Here is a 23643-nt window from a genome sequence, read left to right as displayed (position 1 = left end):
CCAAGGCACCTGCAAGTTCCCGGACATTTCTGGTGGGAATTGTCCTAGCCCTCACCCTCCGATCCATCAGGTCCCAGACGTGCACAATGGGATTGAGATCCGGGTTCTTCGCTGGCCATGGCAGAACACCGACGTTCCTGTCTTGCAGGACATCACGCACAGAACGAGCAGTATGGCTGGTGGCATTGTCATGCTGGAGTGTAATGTCAGGATGAGCCTGCAGGAAGGGTACCACATCAGGGAGGAGGATGTCTTCCCTGTAACCTACAGCGTTGAGATTGCCTGCAATGGCAACAAGCTCATTCATGATGGACCCTCCACCTCCAAATCGATCCCGCTCCAGAGTACAGGCCTCGGTGTAACGGTCATTCCTTCGACGATAAACGCGAATCCGACCATCACCCCTGGTGAGACAAAACCGTGACTCATCAGTGAAGAACACTTTATGCCAGTCCTGTCTGGTCCAGTGACAGTGGATTTGTACCCATATGTTACGTTGTTCTCAGTGATGTCTTTTGAGGACCTGCCTTACAACAGGCCTACAAGCCCTTTGTCCAGCCTCTCTCAGCCTATTGTGGACAGTCTGAGTATTGATGGAAGGATTGTGCATTCCTGGTGTAACTCGGGCAGTTGTTATTGCCATCCTGTACCTGTCCCGCAGCTGTGATGTCCGGATGTACCGATCCTGTGCAGGTGTTGTTGCAAATTGTCTGCCACTGCAAGGATGATCAGCTGTCCGTCCTGTCTCCCTGTAGCGCTGTCTTAGGCGTCTCACAGTACGGACATTGCAGTTTATGGCCCTGGCCACATCTGCAGTCCTCATGCCTCCTTGCAGCATGCCTAAGGCACGTTTACGCAGATGAGCAGGGACACTGGGCATCTTTCTTTTGGTGTTTTTCAGAGTCAGTAGAAAGACCTCTTTAGTGTCCTAAGTTTTCATAACTGTGACCTTAATTGCCTACCGTCTGTAAGCTGTTAGTGTCTTAACGACCGTTCCACAGGCACATGTTCATTCATTGTTTATGGTTCATTGAACAAGCATGGGAAACAGTGTTAAAACCCTTTACGATGAAGATCTGTGAAGTTATTTGGATTTTTACGAATAATCTTTGAAAGACATGGTCCTGAAAAAGGGACGTTTCTTTTTTTTGCTGAGTTTATAAGTAGTTATTTATAAAACCTTACTAAGATGTGGAAATTATCTTATAACCTACGCAACATCTAGACTTGACGTAAGTGTTTTTCCTGCTGGTTATGTAGGAGTATTGCAGTTTGAGACACATATGCGTCCAAGTCTGTGATAAACTTTGCATTAGCTTTAAGAACAATTTGTTAGGAATTATTAAAGGTGTGAGGAAGTAATTGCCAGACGCAAGGTGTTTTGAATTAAAAACAGGATGCGATGTTCTAGAAATAGTGTGTCAAATTAGAAAAAAGTAACCATGGCTGTTCTTGCGTTATTGAAAGACATTGAAAACCATGCTTTTAGAAGGGAGAGAGTTTTCAGAGACCGGAATACATTATTTTTGCACATGGTGATCCCTGGCTATTCCTGACTAAACCCTCATTTGTGCTAGCATTCTATAAGAGGAAATCGCTGATCGTAAGGCACGTTCAGATCCTGTCAATTTTAAGTTAATTTGAGATTTATAGATCACAGGTGTGTAAGTTACAAATGGGCTTCTTAGAACCTGCATAAGCAATGTTTTTTTTATGCTCAGTATCTTTTATGAATCGAACGTAAGCACACCGTTGGAAATGATCTTACGACTACGTTCAAGTATAAATCGAAGAACATTTTTTATAAATGAGGCCCCAGGAAACCAGCCCTTCCTATTCTTTAATATCTATTTTTATAACTTGAACATTTTTTCTTTATAAGGTTGTAAGGTATTTTTAGAAAGTCAAAAAGTATACCTTGGACAATGTACATGTTTCAGTATATCAACCGAAATGAAAATGTTTGAACTAATACTGTTTTATTATAAATGTTTGAACCTTTATGTAATAAAACACTTTAAAACCTAACACAGCCAAAGCTGATTCCATATTGTCCAAGTGATGATATGAATCTAAGCTATAGCCAAGGGCAAGTGAACTTGGATAGCCCTTAAACTATACAAATATTTCCAAACATTACAACCACAACATCATATCTGTGTCCACAACAGAGTAGGCTTTCGTATATCATGTGACTGTAAGGAATAAAGCCTGTAGCACACTCTGCTGTTTGTCTCCCTCCAGAGGTTTTCTTCAGGTATCATTATCAGCGCTAAGAGATTCCTGCATCTACTCCAGCTCAGTCATCTGAGCACCTACAGTACCAGTCAAAAGTTTGGACACACCTACTCATTCCATGGTTTTTCTTTATTTTTTACAGTGTTCTACATTGTAGAATAATAGTGAAGACAACACAACTATGAAATAACACATGGAATTATGTAGCAGCCAAAAAGTGTTTAACAAATCCAAATATATTGTGTATTTTAGATTCTTCAAAGTAGCCACCCTTTGCCTTGGTGACAGCTTTGCACACTCTTGGCATTCTCTCATTCTCTACAGCTTCATGAGGTAGTCACCTGGAATGCATTTCAATTAAGAAATGAAGGTCAGTCAATCTGGAAAATCTCAAAAACTTTGAAAGTTTCTTTAAAAATGTGTTTTACTCAAGTCAGTTAAGAAAAAATATTATTTACAATGACGGCCTACACCGGCCAAACCCAGATGACCTGGCCTCCACAATACCCCAACCTCAACTCAAATGAGATGGTTTGGGATGAGTTGGTTCGCAGAGTGAAGGAAAAGCAGTCAACAAGTGATCAACACATGTGAGATTTCCTTCAAGAATGTTGGAAAAGCATTCCAGGTGAAGCTGGTTAAGAGAATGCCAAGAGTGTTCAAAGCTGTTTTGATTTATTTAGCACTTTATTGGTTACTACATGATTCCATATGTGTTATTTTATAGTTTTGATGTCTTAACTATTATTCTACAATGTAGAAAATTTTAAAAAGGAAAGGAAACTGGAATGAGTAGGTGTGTCAACTTTTTACTAGTACTCTATGTCAGTTACTGACTTCTCAAGAGTCTGTAACCCATACTGTCTGAACATTCACATCAAGTTTGGGTTTAGCAAAATATTTGTTCAATAGACTTGTTTAGCTCCGCATCAACTGCTTTTGTGATTGCCTTTTTTATTTCCCCGTCTCCTGCTTGAACATTGTAGATAGCCCAGTTGTGTTCCTGGATGGTATACTACATAACAGGATCAATGAGTATACCCCTCTGGTGTTCAGCGTTCCCTGTTTGTTCCTGAATGGTATACTACACAGTAGGATCAATGAGTATACCCCTCTGGTGTTCAGCGTTCCCTGTTTGTTCCTGAATGGTATACTACACAGTAGGATCAATGAGTATACCCCTCTGGTGTTCATCGTTCCCTGCTTGTTCCTGAATGGTATACTACATAACAGGATCAATAAGTATACCCCTCTGGTGTTCATCGTTCCCTGCTTGTTCCTGAATGGTATACTACACAGTAGGATCAATGAGTATACCCCTCTGGTGTTCAGCGTTCCCTGTTTGTTCCTGAATGGTATACTACACAGTAGGATCAATGAGTATACCCCTCTGGTGTTCAGCGTTCCCTGTTTGTTCCTGAATGGTATACTACACAGTAGGATCAATGAGTATACCCCTCTGGTGTTCAGCGTTCCCTGTTTGTTCCTGGATGGTATACTACATAACAGGATCAATGAGTATACCCCTCTGGTGTTCAGCGTTCCCTGTTTGTTCCTGAATGGTATACTACACAGTAGGATCAATGAGTATACCCCTCTGGTGTTCAGCGTTCCCTGTTTGTTCCTGAATGGTATACTACACAGTAGGATCAATGAGTATACCCCTCTGGTGTTCAGCGTTCCCTGTTTGTTCCTGGATGGTATACTACATAACAGGATCAATGAGTAGACCCCTCTGGTGTTCAGCGTTCCCTGTTTGTTCCTGAATGGTATACTACACAGTAGGATCAATGAGTATACCCCTCTGGTGTTCAGCGTTCCCTGTTTGTTCCTGAATGGTATACTACACAGTAGGATCAATGAGTATACCCCTCTGGTGTTCAGCGTTCCCTGTTTGTTCCTGGATGGTACACTACATAGCAGGATCAATAAGTATACCCCTCTGGCATTCAGCGTTCCCTGTTTGTTCCTAAATGGTATACTACATAACAGGATCAATAAGTATACCCCCCTGGTGTTCAGCGTTCCCTGTTTGTTCCTAAATGGTATACTACATAACAGGATCATTAAGTATATCCCTCTGGTGTTCAGCGTTCCCTGTTTGTTCCTGAATGGTATACTACATAACAGGATCAATGAGTATACCCCTCTGGCGTTCAGCATTCCCTGTTTGTTCCTGGATGGTATACTACATAACAGGATCAATGAGTATACCCCTCTGGTGTTCAGCGTTCCCTGTTTGTTCCTGAATGGTACACTACACAGTAGGATCAATGAGTATACCCCTCTGGTGTTCAGCGTTCCCTGTTTGTTCCTGAATGGTACACTACACAGTAGGATCAATGAGTATACCCCTCTGGTGTTCAGCGTTCCCTGTTTGTTCCTGAATGGTACACTACACAGTAGGATCAATGAGTATACCCCTCTGGTGTTCAGCGTTCCCTGTTTGTTCCTGAATGGTACACTACACAGTAGGATCAATGAGTATACCCCTCTGGTGTTCAGCGTTCCCTGTTTGTTCCTGAATGGTATACTACATAACAGGATCAATGAGTATACCCCTCTGGTGTTCAGCGTTCCCTGTTTGTTCCTGGATGGTATACTACATAACAGGATCAATGAGTATACCCCTCTGGTGTTCAGCGTTCCCTGTTTGTTCCTGAATGGTATACTACACAGTAGGATCAATAAGTATACCCCTCTGGTGTTCAGCGTTCCCTGTTTGTTCCTGAATGGTATACTACACAGTAGGATCAATGAGTATACCCCTCTGGTGTTCAGCGTCCCCTGTTTGTTCCTGAATGGTATACTACACAGTAGGATCAATGAGTATACCCCTCTGGTGTTCAGCGTTCCCTGTTTGTTCCTGAATGGTATACTACATAACAGGATCAATGAGTATACCCCTCTGGTGTTCAGCGTTCCCTGTTTGTTCCTGGATGGTACACTACATAGCAGGATCAATAAGTATACCCCTCTGGCATTCAGCGTTCCCTGTTTGTTCCTAAATGGTATACTACATAACAGGATCAATAAGTATACCCCTCTGGTGTTCAGCGTTCCCTGTTTGTTCCTAAATGGTATACTACATAACAGGATCATTAAGTATACCCCTCTGGTGTTCAGCGTTCCCTGTTTGTTCCTGAATGGTATACTACATAACAGGATCAATGAGTATACCCCTCTGGCGTTCAGCATTCCCTGTTTGTTCCTGGATGGTATACTACATAACAGGATCAATGAGTATACCCCTCTGGTGTTCAGCGTTCCCTGTTTGTTCCTGAATGGTATACTACATAGCAGGATCAATAAGTATACCCCTCTGGCATTCAGCGTTCCCTGTTTGTTCCTAAATGGTATACTACATAACAGGATCAATAAGTATACCCCTCTGGCATTCAGCGTTCCCTGTTTGTTCCTAAATGGTATACTACATAACAGGATCAATAAGTATACCGCTCTAGTGTTCAGCATTCCCTGTTTGTTCCTGAATGGTATACTACATAACAGGATCAATAAGTATACCCCTCTGGCGTTCAGCGTTCCCTGCTTGTTCCTGAATGGTATACTACATAACAGGATCAATGAGTATACCCCTCTGGTGTTCATCGTTCGCTGTTTGTTCCTAAATGGTATACTACATAACAGGATCAATGAGTATACCCCTCTGGCATTCAGCGTTCCCTGTTTGTTCCTGGATGGTATACTACATAACAGGATCAATGAGTATACCCCTCTGGCATTCAGCGTTCCCTGTTTGTTCCGCAATGGTATACTACATAACAGGATCAATGAGTATACCCCTCTGGCATTCAGTTCCCTGTTTGTTCCTGGATGGTATACTACATAACAGGATCAATGAGTATACCCCTCTAGTGTTCAGCGTTCCCTGCTTGTTCCTGAATGGTATACTACATAACAGGATCAATGAGTATACCCCTCTGGCATTCAGCGTTCCCTGTTTGTTCCGCAATGGTATACTACATAACAGGATCAATGAGTATACCCCTCTGGCATTCAGCGTTCCCTGTTTGTTCCTGGATGGTATACTACATAACAGGATCAATGAGTATACCCCTCTAGTGTTCAGCGTTCCCTGCTTGTTCCTGAATGGTATACTACATAACAGGATCAATGAGTATACCCCTCTGGCATTCAGCGTTCCCTGTTTGTTCCTGGATGGTATACTACATAACAGGATCAATGAGTAAACCCCTCTGGCATTCAGCGTTCCCTGTTTGTTCCTAAATGGTATACTACATAACAGGATCAATAAGTATAGCGCTCTAGTGTTCAGCATTCCCTGTTTGTTCCTGAATGGTATACTACATAACAGGATCGATGAGTATACCCCTCTGGCATTCAGCGTTCCCTGTTTGTTCCTGGATGGTATACTACATAACAGGATCAATGAGTGTACCCCTCTGGTGTTCAGCGTTCCCTGTTTATTCCTGAATGGTATACTACACAGTAGGATAAATGAGTATACCCCTCTGGTGTTCAGCGTTCCCTGTTTGTTCCTGAATGGTATACTACACAGTAGGATCAATGAGTATACCCCTCTGGTGTTCAGCGTTCCCTGTTTGTTCCTGAATGGTATACTACATAACAGGATCAATGAGTATACCCCTCTGGTGTTCAGCGTTCCCTGTTTGTTCCTGGATGGTACACTACATAGCAGGATCAATAAGTATACCCGTCTGGCATTCAGCGTTCCCTGTTTGTTCCTAAATGGTATACTACATAACAGGATCAATAAGTATACCCCTCTGGCGTTCAGCGTTCCCTGTTTGTTCCTGAATGGTATACTACATAACAGGATCAATGAGTATACCCCTCTGGCATTCAGCGTTCCCTGTTTGTTCCTGGATGGTATACTACATAACAGGATCAATGAGTAAACCCCTCTGGCATTCAGCGTTCCCTGTTTGTTCCTAAATGGTATACTACATAACAGGATCAATAAGTATAGCGCTCTAGTGTTCAGCATTCCCTGTTTGTTCCTGAATGGTATACTACATAACAGGATCGATGAGTATACCCCTCTGGCATTCAGCGTTCCCTGTTTGTTCCTGGATGGTATACTACATAACAGGATCAATGAGTGTACCCCTCTGGTGTTCAGCATTCCCTGTTTATTCCTGAATGGTATACTACACAGTAGGATCAATGAGTATACCCCTCTGGTGTTCAGCGTTCCCTGTTTGTTCCTGAATGGTATACTACACAGTAGGATCAATGAGTATACCCCTCTGGTGTTCAGCGTTCCCTGTTTGTTCCTGAATGGTATACTACATAACAGGATCAATGAGTATACCCCTCTGGTGTTCAGCGTTCCCTGTTTGTTCCTGGATGGTACACTACATAGCAGGATCAATAAGTATACCCGTCTGGCATTCAGCGTTCCCTGTTTGTTCCTAAATGGTATACTACATAACAGGATCAATAAGTATACCCCTCTGGTGTTCAGCGTTCCCTGTTTGTTCCTAAATGGTATACTACATAACAGGATCATTAAGTATACCCCTCTGGTGTTCAGCGTTCCCTGTTTGTTCCTGAATGGTATACTACATAACAGGATCAATGAGTATACCCCTCTGGCGTTCAGCGTTCCCTGTTTGTTCCTGGATGGTATACTACATAACAGGATCAATGAGTATACCCCTCTGGTGTTCAGCGTTCCCTGTTTGTTCCTGAATGGTATACTACATAACAGGATCAATGAGTATACCCCTCTGGTGTTCATCGTTCCCTGTTTGTTCCTAAATGGTATACTACATAACAGGATCAATGAGTATACCCCTCTGGCATTCAGCGTTCCCTGTTTGTTCCTGGATGGTATACTACATAACAGGATCAATGAGTATACCCCTCTGGCATTCAGCGTTCCCTGTTTGTTCCTGAATGGTATACTACATAACAGGATCAATGAGTATACCCCTCTGGCATTCAGCGTTCCCTGTTTGTTCCTGGATGGTATACTACATAACAGGATCAATGAGTATACCCCTCTAGTGTTCAGCGTTCCCTGCTTGTTCCTGAATTGTATACTACATAACAGGATCAATGAGTATACCCCTCTGGCATTCAGCGTTCCCTGTTTGTTCCTGGATGGTATACTACATAACAGGATCAATGAGTAAACCCCTCTGGCATTCAGCGTTCCCTGTTTGTTCCTAAATGGTATACTACATAACAGGATCAATAAGTATACTGATCTAGTGTTCAGCATTCCCTGTTTGTTCCTGAATGGTATACTACATAACAGGATCGATGAGTATACCCCTCTGGCATTCAGCGTTCCCTGTTTGTTCCTGGATGGTATACTACATAACAGGATCAATGAGTGTACCCCTCTGGTGTTCAGCGTTCCCTGTTTGTTCCTGAATGGTATACTACATAACAGGATCAATAAGTATACCCCTCTGGTGTTCATCGTTCCCTGCTTGTTCCTGAATGGTATACTACATAACAGGATCAAAGAGTATACCCCTCTGGCATTCAGCGTTCCCTGTTTGTTCCTGGATGGTATACTACATAACAGGATCAATGAGTATACCCCTCTGGCATTCAGCGTTCCCTGTTTGTTCCTGGATGGTATACTACATAACCGGATCAATGAGTATACCCCTCTGGTGTTCATCGTTCCCTGCTTGTTCCTGAATGGTATACTACATAACAGGATCAATGAGTATACCCCTCTGGCATTCAGCGTTCCCTGTTTGTTCCTGGATGGTATACTACATAACCGGATCAATGAGTATACCCCTCTGGCATTCAGCGTTCCCTGTTTGTTCCTGGATGGTATACTACATAACAGGATCAATGAGTAAACCCCTCTGGCATTCAGCGTTCCCTGTTTTTTCCTAAATGGTATACTACATAACAGGATCAATAAGTATACCGCTCTAGTGTTCAGCATTCCCTGTTTGTTCCTGAATGGTATACTACATAACAGGATCGATGAGTATACCCCTCTGGCATTCAGCGTTCCCTGTTTGTTCCTGGATGGTATACTACATAACAGGATCAATGAGTGTACCCCTCTGTTGTTCAGCGTTCCCTGTTTATTCCTGAATGGTATACTACACAGTAGGATCAATGAGTATACCCCTCTGGTGTTCAGCGTTCCCTGTTTGTTCCTGAATGGTATACTACACAGTAGGATCAATGAGTATACCCCTCTGGTGTTCAGCGTTCCCTGTTTGTTCCTGAATGGTATACTACATAACAGGATCAATGAGTATACCCCTCTGGTGTTCAGCGTTCCCTGTTTGTTCCTGGATGGTACACTACATAGCAGGATCAATAAGTATACCCGTCTGGCATTCAGCGTTCCCTGTTTGTTCCTAAATGGTATACTACATAACAGGATCAATAAGTATACCCCTCTGGTGTTCAGCGTTCCCTGTTTGTTCCTGAATGGTATACTACATAACAGGATCAATGAGTATACCCCTCTGGCGTTCAGCGTTCCCTGTTTGTTCCTGGATGGTATACTACATAACAGGATCAATGAGTATACCCCTCTGGTGTTCAGCGTTCCCTGTTTGTTCCTGAATGGTATACTACATAGCAGGATCAATAAGTATACCCCTCTGGCATTCAGCGTTCCCTGTTTGTTCCTAAATGGTATACTACATAACAGGATCAATAAGTATACCCCTCTGGCATTCAGCGTTCCCTGTTTGTTCCTAAATGGTATACTACATAACAGGATCAATAAGTATACTGCTCTAGTGTTCAGCATTCCCTGTTTGTTCCTGAATGGTATACTACATAACAGGATCAATAAGTATACCCCTCTGGCGTTCAGCGTTCCCTGCTTGTTCCTGAATGGTATACTACATAACAGGATCAATGAGTATACCCCTCTGGCGTTCAGCGTTCCCTGCTTGTTCCTGAATGGTATACTACATAACAGGATCAATGAGTATACCCCTCTGGTGTTCATCGTTCCCTGTTTGTTCCTAAATGGTATACTACATAACAGGATCAATGAGTATACCCCTCTGGCATTCAGCGTTCCCTGTTTGTTCCTGGATGGTATACTACATAACAGGATCAATGAGTATACCCCTCTGGTGTTCAGCGTTCCCTGTTTGGTCCTGAATGGTATACTACATAACAGGATCAATGAGTATACCCCTCTGGCGTTCAGCGTTCCCTGTTTGTTCCTGGATGGTATACTACATAACAGGATCAATGAGTATACCCCTCTAGTGTTCAGCGTTCCCTGCTTGTTCCTGAATGGTATACTACATAACAGGATCAATGAGTATACCCCTCTGGCATTCAGCGTTCCCTGTTTGTTCCTGGATGGTATACTACATAACAGGATCAATGAGTAAACCCCTCTGGCATTCAGCGTTCCCTGTTTGTTCCTAAATGGTATACTACATAACAGGATCAATAAGTATACTGCTCTAGTGTTCAGCATTCCCTGTTTGTTCCTGAATGGTATACTACATAACAGGATCGATGAGTATACCCCTCTGGAATTCAGCGTTCCCTGTTTGTTCCTGGATGGTATACTACATAACAGGATCAATGAGTGTACCCCTCTGGTGTTCAGCGTTCCCTGTTTGTTCCTGAATGGTATACTACATAACAGGATCAATAAGTATACCCCTCTGGTGTTCATCGTTCCCTGCTTGTTCCTGAATGGTATACTACATAACAGGATCAAAGAGTATACCCCTCTGGCATTCAGCGTTCCCTGTTTGTTCCTGGATGGTATACTACATAACAGGATCAATGAGTATACCCCTCTGGCATTCAGCGTTCCCTGTTTGTTCCTGGATGGTATACTACATAACAGGATCAATGAGTATACCCCTCTAGTGTTCAGCATTCCCTGCTTGTTCCTGAATGGTATACTACATAACAGGATCAATGAGTATACCCCTCTGGCATTCAGTGTTCCCTGTTTGTTCCTGGATGGTATACTACATAACAGGATCAATGAGTAAACCCCTCTGGCATTCAGCGTTCCCTGTTTGTTCCTGAATGGTATACTACATAACAGGATCAATGAGTATACCCCTCTGGTGTTCAGCGTTCCCTGTTTGTTCCTGAATGGTATACTACATAACAGGATCAATAAGTATACCCCTCTGGTGTTCATCGTTCCCTGCTTGTTCCTGAATGGTATACTACATAACAGGATCAAAGAGTATACCCCTCTGGCATTCAGCGTTCCCTGTTTGTTCCTGGATGGTATACTACATAACAGGATCAATGAGTATACCCCTCTGGCATTCAGCGTTCCCTGTTTGTTCCTGGATGGTATACTACATAACAGGATCAATGAGTATACCCCTCTAGTGTTCAGCATTCCCTGCTTGTTCCTGAATGGTATACTACATAACAGGATCAATGAGTATACCCCTCTGGCATTCAGTGTTCCCTGTTTGTTCCTGGATGGTATACTACATAACAGGATCAATGAGTAAACCCCTCTGGCATTCAGCGTTCCCTGTTTGTTCCTGAATGGTATACTACATAACAGGATCAATGAGTATACCCCTCTGGTGTTCAGCGTTCCCTGTTTGTTCCTGAATGGTATACTACATAACAGGATCAATGAGTATACCCCTCTGGCGTTCAGCGTTCCCTGTTTGTTCCTGAATGGTATACTACATAACAGGATCAATGAGTATACCCCTCTGGTGTTCAGCGTTCCCTGTTTGTTCCTGAATGGTATAATACATAACCGGATCAATAAGTATACCCCTCTGGTGTTCATCGTTCCCTGCTTGTTCCTGAATGGTATACTACATAACAGGATCAATGAGTATACCCCTCTGGCATTCAGCGTTCCCTGTTTGTTCCTGGATGGTATACTACATAACCGGATCAATGAGTATACCCCTCTGGCATTCAGCGTTCCCTGTTTGTTCCTGGATGGTATACTACATAACAGGATCAATGAGTATACCCCTCTAGTGTTCAGCGTTCCCTGTTTGTTCCTGAATGGTATACTACATAACAGGATCAATGAGTATACCCCTCTGGCGTTCAGCGTTCCCTGTTTGTTCCTGAATGGTATACTACATAACAGGATCAATGAGTATACCCCTCTGGCGTTCAGCGTTCCCTGTTTGTTCCTGAATGGTATACTACATAACAGGATCAATGAGTATACCCCTCTGGTGTTCAGCGTTCCCTGTTTGTTCCTGAATGGTATACTACATAACAGGATCAATGAGTATACCCCTCTGGCGTTCTCTCCGTTAGTTTGATAAATAGCTCGATATGTCTGTTCTTGTTCTTCTCCTGTGTTTATATTTTAGGTCAGTGTTTGCTTTTATCTCATTGGGAAATAATATAAATTGATATTTGCATGCCTCCTTCCATCACTCATCTGGAATTGGATAGCTCTATTGAAGTCACGGATTCTTGAAAAATGTAGGCCTAACTCAAAAATGCATCATAAGGTTGCACCTTAAAAATCTGATTAAAGAAAGTGGGATCATCTGGGTTTGAACCTGTGATGTCAGCGTGCCACAAGACTGCTAAAGCCTAGAGGAGAATAAAGGGGGAACTTGTGTACAGGACAAAATACAGTGTTGCAGGTACCCCATTCCAACGCCTAACAATCATATGGGTTATACTGCCACCACCTGACCCGTCAGTGAAATCACAACTAATAGTATCACATCTAGAGTATGTTCTGTTACCCTTTTTTCAAATGGTTCAAAACAAAACAAGGAGCCCAATGTCCTAGAGCTCTGGAGTGGATACTGTGTGACAGGCACTGTCCCTGGGTTGCATTTACAGTGTTAAGAGGCACGCACAGAACTCATAAATAAATGATCCTGTGAACAACAGACCTAAATACGCTCGATAAGAGGAATGACAGGCTGGTGCCGTTACAGCCCCACATAGAGTCAGAGACGGAAAGAGGCTGGACCCAGGCTGCTTCCCAAATGGCACCCTATACCGTAAGTAGTGCACTACTACCAATAGGGCTCCCATAGGGCTCCAATAAGGCTCTAGTCAATAGTAGTGAACAGGGTGTCATTTGGGACACTGTCCTAAAGGCTAATGAAACAATGATAAGTAAACCTAATTATACCCAGTACCTTCCATTCTAAAGCCTTTTGGATCACCATTAATCTACATGGTGTAGAGAGTGATTAGTGGAACCACATGCTGTAATCTCCTCTCAATGCTTTTCTCTTACTCTCTCTCATGGCCATCAGGAGTTGGCTGGCAGGAAGGCTGGGGGTGCATTCCAAATGACACCCTATTCCCTACATGGGCCTTGGTCAAAAGTAGTGCACTAGGGAATAGGGTGCTATTTAGGACACATCCTGCGCTGATGGTAGAGTAGCAATTGTTAAAATGCCCAGGTTAATCAGCATTCCCACTGGTACACTACCCTTCAGAGCCCACATAGCTTGGATGCTGTGGAATCACTCCCTGGACAAAGAGCCAGAATAGCAGAGTGGCAAGGCTATGGGGAGATAAGGAGGCATAGACAGACAGAGACAGACAGACATACTGAACATATCTGACACAAAGCACATGACACACACACAAACTGACACACACACACACACACACACACACACACACACACACACACACACACACACACACACACACACACACACACACACACACACACACACACACACACACACACACACTCACACACATACACACACAAATGCATAGTCTTTCATACTCAATGGTTAAGGGTAGACCATAAGTCATAATCACAGATGATGATAGGCAGTGGTCAGACATGTGATTCTGTGTGATTAGTCTGACTGGTCAGAACAATCAGTAGGCAGCGGTCAGACATGTGACCCTGTGTGATTAGTCTGACTGGTTAGAACAATCAGTAGGTAGCGGTCAGACATGTGAACCTGTGTGATTAGTCTGACTGGTCAGAACAATCAGTAGGCAGCGGTCAGACATGTGACCCTGTGTGATTAGTCTGACTGGTCAGAACAATCAGTAGGCAGCGCTCAGACATGTGAACCTGTGTGATTAGTCTGACTGGTCAGAACAATCAGTAGGCAGCAGTCAGACATGTGAACCTGTGTGATTAGTCTGACTGGTCAGAACAATCAGTAGGCAGCGGTCAGACATGTGACCCTGTGTGATTAGTCTGACTGGTCAGAACAATCAGTAGGCAGCGGTCAGACATGTGAACCTGTGTGAGTAGTCTGACTGGTCAGAACAATCAGTAGGCAGCGGTCAGACATGTGACCCTGTGTGATTAGTCTGACTGGTCAGAACAATCAGTAGGCAGCGGTCAGACATGTGAACCTGTGTGAGTAGTCTGACTGGTCAGAACAATCAGTAGGCAGCGGTCAGACATGTGACCCTGTGTGATTAGTCTGACTGGTCAGAACAATCAGTAGGCAGCAGTCAGACATGTGAACCTGTGTGATTAGTCTGACTGGTTAGAACAATCAGTAGGCAGCAGTCAGACATGTGAACCTGTGTGATTAGTCTGACTGGTCAGAACAATCAGTAGGCAGCGGACAGACATGTGACCCTGTGTGATTAGTCTGACTGGTCAGAACAATCAGTAGGCAGCGGTCAGACATGTGAACCTGTGTGATTAGTCTGACTGGTTAGAACAATCAGTAGGCAGCGGTCAGACATGTGAACCTGTGTGATTAGTCTGACTGGTCAGAACAATCAGTAGGCAGCGGTCAGACGTGAACCTGTGTGATTAGTCTGACTGGTCAGAACAATCAGTAGGCAGCGGTCAGACATGTGACCGTGTGTGATTAGTCTGACTGGTCAGAACAATCAGTAGGCAGCGGTCAGACGTGAACCTGTGTGATTAGTCTGACTGGTCAGAACAATCAGTAGGCAGCGGTCAGACATGTGACCCTGTGTGATTAGTCTGACTGGTTAGAACAATCAGTAGGCAGCAGTCAGACATGTGAACCTGTGTGATTAGTCTGACTGGTCAGAACAATCAGTAGGCAGCAGTCAGACATGTGAACCTGTGTGATTAGTCTGACTGGTCAGAACAATCAGTAGGCAGCAGTCAGACATGTGAACCTGTGTGATTAGTCTGACTGGTTAGAACAATCAGTAGGCAGCGGTCAGACGTGAACGTGTGTGATTAGTCTGACTGGTCAGAACAATCAGTAGGCAGCGGTCAGACATGTGACCCTGTGGGATTAGTCTGACTGGTCAGAACAATCAGTAGGCAGCGGTCAGACATGTGACCCTGTGTGATTAGTCTGACTGGTCAGAACAATCAGTAGGCAGGGGTCAGACATGTGAACCTGTGTGATTAGTCTGACTGGTCAGAACAATCAGTAGGCAGCGGTCAGACATGTGAACCTGTGTGATTAGTCTGACTGGTCAGAACAATCAGTAGGCAGCGGTCAGACATGTGACCCTGTGTGATTAGTCTGACTGGTCAGAACAATCAGTAGGCAGCGGTCAGACATGTGACCCTGTGTGATTAGTCTGACTGGTCAGAACAATCAGTAGGCAGCAGTCAGACGTGTGACCCTGTGTGATTAGTCTGACTGGTCAGAACAATCAGTAGGCAGCGGTCAGACATGTGACCCTGTGTGATTAGTCTGACTGGTCAGAACAATCAATAGGCAGCGGTCAGACATGTGACCCTGTGTGATTAGTCTGACTGGTCAGAATAATCAGTAGGCAGCGGTCAGACATGTGACCCTGTGTGATTAGTCTGACTGGTCAGAACAATGGTGTTGTACAGAGCATAGAAATATGATGACTAGAAGGGAAATGTTGTATTCAAAATAATGCCATAATGGGTAGATTATATTTCTATGGTACTGAGCTACTGGTTTGTGTAACCAACCGTTGGACAAGTCCTCGGGGAAGAGATCTCGTCTTCAGAAGAACTGTTGTAGCTGCAGGTCACTGCACCTAATCACACACACACACACACACACACACACACACACACACACACACACACACACACACACACACACACACACACACACACACACACACACACACACACACACACACACACACACTCTGTCCATCTGGATAATGTTCAGACTGTCGCCATTCATAGGCCCTTCGCGGCATCAGGGGAATTCGGGATCCCTCCACACCCCTTCATACCTTCTCTCTCCCTCTCTCCTTCTATTTCTCTGCGTAACAATCAAACACCATATGGAAAACATATTCTTATGATTCATTGGCTTGTATAGCTCTTAATTAGAAAACGGGCCTTGGCAGTGGGGGTGTTCCGGCAGGGGTCTGAAGAAGTAAAGAATATAGCCTGTCACTGTTGGCCATTAAACACACTTTATTTCTATTAGCCCAGTTATCCGCCGCTCGGGGACTTTTGAAACCACGGTGGTTAATTAGGAAAGAAAAACAGAACAATGTTACATGTCTTTAAACTCGACTTGAAACTGCACCTTATGCATCTACACAGCAGCACTTGTTCACTTGACAGACAGAATGGTGACTTCTGCTATGTAGTCCACTTGATTTAGTCAGTTTACTGCACAGTGGAGTGTTTTCATTGGGAGAGTCGGCAGTATGTCTGGATGGATAAACAATAACTGGATATAGTCTGCTTTGGTTATACTTTGCAGGATAAAGGTGACACATGTTTTATGTCTGCATAAAGCCAATCCCATCTCCAATAGTCAATGGTTTGTACTGAGTTGTTTCCAGGAGATGTGCTAGTACATGGCAATTGCTGTTCACACTCATATCAATGTTTTCTTGTTCTCTTTGGAAGCTTTTGGAAACTCTGTCCTTCAACATTGAGTTAGAATCCCTAGTGACATTACTTGTCTCGGGATAACGTGTTGAGTTTACCACTGGTGACATCATAAAAAACAGACCAAGCACAACCTCAGAAGAAAAGACTGAATTTCGGAACTCCGGAAATAAAATCTTAAACTCCAGAATTCAATCTTTCTGCGATTTCATGCCCATTCGGCTCATTCTGCTAGGTGGGGTATAGAGTTCGGCCCTCTCCTAAAACCCAATGAGGGTTTTAACGATGGGCCGTAAATCAGTTGGACAGAGGCCTGCACCCCGTCACTGACCCGCATCTGGACAGCATCTGGGGTCACAGGGTCACTCTGACAAGTGCTAAACCATCTGGAGACTTCCTGCTGGAGTGGACAGAGAGGACAGAGAGGAGAGAGGACAGAGAGGAGAGAGGGATGGAGGGGATTAGGATGGGAGCAGGAAATAAAGGGGAAATATATTTATGTGAAAAGCGACAATAACAAATAAAGTATATTAATTCAAGTCTATCATCAATTCATCATATACACTTTTGTTTTGAAATACTCTGAAAGTTTGTCTCCACATGTTGTACAATATGTTGTACCAAAGCAGCCTTTCACATACAGGTCTGCTCCCTTTACCTCAGACTCCAGCAGCCTCACAGTTTTCACTGGTAATTTAGAGGGCTAAGGATTAATATTTATTTTACTAGGCAAGTCAGTTGAGAACAAATTCTTATTTTCATTGACAGCCTAGGAACAGTGGGTTAACTGCCTGTTCAGGGGCAGAACAACAGATTTCTACCTTGTCAGCACAGGGATTTGAACTTGCAACCTTCGGTTCCAAGTCCAACGCTCTAACCACTAGGCTAACCTACCGCCCCTTATATCCATGTAATTTGTTATCAATTATCTGTCCTTCAGTTTTCACATCCTACCCAACTCTCCATCTCCTATCTCCCCTCTTTCTTCCTCCACGTTGCTCCGGCATACGTCCTCATCACTTGTTTAACGTCCCTCCTCGCCTCCGTAACCCTCATCTTTTCTCTATCCTCCACTGACAAACACTTCCCTCTGTTTCCAGGGCCTTGTTGACATCTTTGACCAATGACCCTCATACTGAGTGGAGATTGGTTACCCAAGAACTCCGCTAGACAAAGCATTTCAAGTGTCTCAAGCAACTTGGAGCATTGGGTGCTTTGTGCCCTCCTGAGCACTATCTCTCTCATCTACCTTCTCTCTCTTCTCTTGTGGTCCTGGGATGTTTTTCACCTGTTTTCTTTCACCCGACACCCGTTAACCCAATGGCCTGTCATCTTAAAGCCACTAGTTTTCTGGTCTGGAATGTTGTTCTTGACGCTTCATCCTGTTTCCTAGTGAAAACTAAAAAGGCCCTTTCAGTTGCTGCATTAGAGAGAGAGAGAGAGAGAGAGAGAGAGAGAGAGAGAGAGAGAGAGAGAGAGAGAGAGAGAGAGAGAGAGAGAGAGAGAGAGAGAGAGAGAGAGAGGGTGGGTGGGCGGGAGAATAACAACATTAATTAAAAACAGTTTCACTGGATAACAGTATGTCTGGATAACAGTATGACTGAATAACATTATGTCTGGATAACAGTATGACTGGATAACAGTTTGACTGGATAACAGTATGACTGGATAACAGTATGTCTGGATAACAGTATGTCTGGATAACAGTATGTCTTGATTACAGTATGTCTGGATTACAGTATGTCTGGATAACAGTATGTATGGATTACAGTATGTCTGGATAACAGTATGTCTGGATAACAGTATGACTGGATAACAGTATGTCTGGATAACAGTATGTCTGGATAAAAGTATGACTGGATAACTGTATGACTGGATAACTGTATGACTGGATTACAGTATGACTGGATAACAGTTTGACTGGATAAAAGTATGACTGGATAACAGTATGACTGGATAACTGTATGACTGGATTACAGTATGACTGGATAACAGCTTGACTGGATAACAGTTTGACTGGATAACAGTTTGACTGGATAACAGCTTGACTGGGTAACAGTTTGACTGGATAACAGTATGTCTGGATAACAGTATGACTGTATAACAGTTTGACTGGATAACTGTATGACTGGATAACAGTATGTCTGGATAACTGTATGACTGGATAACATTTTGAGTGGAAAACAGTTTGACTGGATAACTGTATGACTGGATAACAGTTTGACTGGATTACGGTATGACTGGATAACTGTATGACTGGATAACTGTATGACTGGATTACAGTTTGATTGGATAACAGTATGTCTGGATAACAGTATGACTAGATAACAGTATGACTGGATAACAGTTTGACTGGATAACAGTTTGACTGGATAACTGTATGACCGGATAACTGTATGACTGGATAACAGTATGACTGGATATCTGTATGACTGGATTACAGTATGACTGGATAACAGCTTGACTGGATAACAGTTTGACTGGATAACAGTATGTCTCGATAAAAGTATGACTGTATAACAGTTTGACTGGATAACAGTATGACTGGATAACAGTATGTCTGGATAACAGTATGACTGGATAACAGTATGACTGGATAACTGTATGTCTGGATAACTGTATGACTGGATAACAGTATGTCTGGATAACTGTATGACTGGATAACAGTATGACTGGATAACAGTTTGACTGGATAACTGTATGACTGGATAACAGTTTGACTGGATAACAGTTTGACTGGATTACAGGTTGACTGGATTACAGGTTGACTGGATTACAGTATGACTGGATAACAGTATGTCTGGATAACAGTTTGACTGGATAAGAGTTTGACTGGATAACAGTTTGACTGGATAACAGTTTGACTGGATAACAGTTTGACTGGATAACAGTTTGACTGGATAACAGTTTGACTGGATTACAGGTTGACTGGATAACAGTTTGACTGGATAACAGTTTGACTGGATAACAGTTTGACTGGATAACCGTATGAGTGGATAACAGTTTGACTGGATAACTGTATGACTGGATAACAGTTTGACTGGATAACAGTTTGACTGGATAACTGTATGAGTGGATAACAGTTTGACTGGATAACTGTATGACTGGATAGCTGTATGAGTGGATAACAGTATGACTGGATAACAGTATGACTGGATAACAGTATGACTGGATAACAGTATGTCTGGATAACTGTATGACTGGATAACTGTATGACTGGATAACAGTATGACTGGATAACAGTATGTCTGGATAACTGTATGTCTGGATAACTGTATGTCTGGATAACTGTATGACTGGATAACAGTATGTCTGGATAACTGTATGACTGGATAACAGTATGACTGGATAACAGTTTGACTGGATAACTGTATGACTGGATAACAGTTTGACTGGATAACAGTTTGACTGGATAACTGTATGGGTGGATAACAGTATGACTGGATAACAGTTTGACTGGATAACTGTATGACTGGATAACAGTTTGACTGGATTACTGTATGACTGGATAACATTATGTCTGGATAACAATTTGACTGGATAACAGTTTGACTGGATAACAGTTTGACTGGATAACTGTATGATTTCAAAACAGTTTGACTGGATAACAGTTTGACTGGATAACTGTATGATTTCAAAACAGTATGACTGGATAACTGTATGATTTCAAAACAGTTTGACTGGATAACAGTTTGACTGGATAACTGTATGACTGGATAACAGTTTGACTGGATAACAGTTTGACTGGATAACAGTTTGACTGGATAACTGTATGACTGGATAACAGTATGTCTGGATAACTGTATGACTGGATAACTGTATGACTGGATAACAGTATGTCTGGATAACTGTATGTCTGGATAACTGTATGACTGGATAACAGTATGACTGGATAACAGTATGTCTCGATAAAAGTATGACTGTATAACAGTTTGACTGGATAACAGTATGACTGGATAACAGTATGTCTGGATAACAGTATGACTGGATAACAGTATGTCTGGATAACTGTATGTCTGGATAACTGTATGTCTGGATAACTGTATGACTGGATAACAGTATGTCTGGATAACTGTATGACTGGATAACAGTATGACTGGATAACAGTTTGACTGGATAACTGTATGACTGGATAACAGTTTGACTGGATAACAGTTTGACTGGATAACAGTTTGACTGGATTACAGGTTGACTGGATTACAGGTTGACTGGATTACAGTATGACTGGATAACAGTATGTCTGGATAACAGTTTGACTGGATAAGAGTTTGACTGGATTACAGGTTGACTGGATTACAGTATGACTGGATAACAGTTTGACTGGATAACAGTTTGTCTGGATAACAGTTTGACTGGATAACAGTTTGACTGGATTACAGGTTGACTGGATTACAGTTTGACTGGATAACAGTTTGACTGGATAACAGTTTGACTGGATAACAGTTTGACTGGATAACCGTATGAGTGGATAACAGTTTGACTGGATAACTGTATGACTGGATAACAGTTTGACTGGATAACAGTTTGACTGGATAACTGTATGAGTGGATAACAGTTTGACTGGATAACTGTATGACTGGATAGCTGTATGAGTGGATAACAGTATGACTGGATAACAGTATGACTGGATAACAGTATGACTGGATAACAGTATGTCTGGATAACTGTATGACTGGATAACTGTATGACTGGATAACAGTATGACTGGATAACAGTATGTCTGGATAACTGTATGTCTGGATAACTGTATGTCTGGATAACTGTATGACTGGATAACAGTATGTCTGGATAACTGTATGACTGGATAACAGTATGACTGGATAACAGTTTGACTGGATAACTGTATGACTGGATAACAGTTTGACTGGATAACAGTTTGACTGGATAACTGTATGAGTGGATAACAGTATGACTGGATAACAGTTTGACTGGATAACTGTATGACTGGATAACAGTTTGACTGGATTACTGTATGACTGGAAACATTATGTCTGGATAACACTGGATAACAGTTTGACTGGATAACAGTTTGACTGGATAACTGTATGATTTCAAAACAGTTTGACTGGATAACAGTTTGACTGGATAACTGTATGATTTCAAAACAGTATGACTGGATAACTGTATGATTTCAAAACAGTTTGACTGGATAACAGTTTGACTGGATAACTGTATGACTGGATAACAGTTTGACTGGATAACAGTTTGACTGGATAACAGTTTGACTGGATAACTGTATGACTGGATAACAGTATGTCTGGATAACTGTATGACTGGATAACTGTATGACTGGATAACAGTATGTCTGGATAACTGTATGTCTGGATAACTGTATGACTGGATAACAGTATGACTGGATAACAGTTTGACTGGATAACTGTATGACTGGATAACAGTTTGACTGGATTACAGGTTGACTGGATTACAGTTTGACTGGATAACTGTATGATTTCAAAACAGTTTGACTGGATAACAGTTTGACTGGATAACTGTATGACTGGATAACAGTTTGACTGGATAACAGTTTGACTGGATAACAGTTTGACTGGATAACTGTATGACTGGATAACAGTATGTCTGGATAACTGTATGACTGGATACCTGTATGACTGGATAACAGTATGTCTGGATAACTGTATGTCTGGATAACTGTATGACTGGATAACAGTATGACTGGATAACAGTTTGACTGGATAACTGTATGACTGGATAACAGTTTGACTGGATAACAGTTTGACTGGATAACAATTTGACTGGATAACAGTTTGACTGGATAACAGTTTGACTGGATTACAGTATGACTGGATAACTGTATGACTGGATAACAGTATGTCTGGATAACAGTATGACTGGATAACTGTATGACTGGATAACAGTTTGACTGGATTACAGTATGACTGGATAACTGTATGACTGGATAACTGTATGACTGGATTACAGTTTGACTGGATTACAGTATGACTGGATAACTGTATGACTGGATAACTGTATGACTGGATTACAGTTTGACTGGATAACAGTATGTCTGGATAACAGTATGACTGGATAACAGTATGACTGGATAACAGTATGTCTGGATAACTGTATGACTGGATAACTGTATGACTGGATAACAGTATGACTGGATAACAGTATGTCTGGATAACTGTATGTCTGGATAACTGTATGTCTGGATAACTGTATGACTGGATAACAGTATGTCTGGATAACTGTATGACTGGATAACAGTATGACTGGATAACAGTTTGACTGGATAACTGTATGACTGGATAACAGTTTGACTGGATAACAGTTTGACTGGATAACTGTATGAGAGGATAACAGTATGACTGGATAACAGTTTGACTGGATAACTGTATGACTGGATAACAGTTTGACTGGATTACTGTATGACTGGATAACATTATGTCTGGATAACAATTTGACTGGATAACAGTTTGACTGGATAACAGTTTGACTGGATAACTGTATGATTTCAAAACAGTTTGACTGGATAACAGTTTGACTGGATAACTGTATGATTTCAAAACAGTATGACTGGATAACTGTATGATTTCAAAACAGTTTGACTGGATAACAGTTTGACTGGATAACTGTATGACTGGATAACAGTTTGACTGGATAACAGTTTGACTGGATAACAGTTTGACTGGATAACAGTTTGACTGGATAACTGTATGACTGGATAACAGTATGTC

Source organism: Oncorhynchus nerka, linkage group LG28, assembly GCF_034236695.1.
Source record: "Oncorhynchus nerka isolate Pitt River linkage group LG28, Oner_Uvic_2.0, whole genome shotgun sequence".
NCBI classification, from domain to species: Eukaryota; Metazoa; Chordata; class Actinopteri; order Salmoniformes; family Salmonidae; genus Oncorhynchus; species Oncorhynchus nerka.
This window is presented reverse-complemented; position numbering follows the sequence as displayed.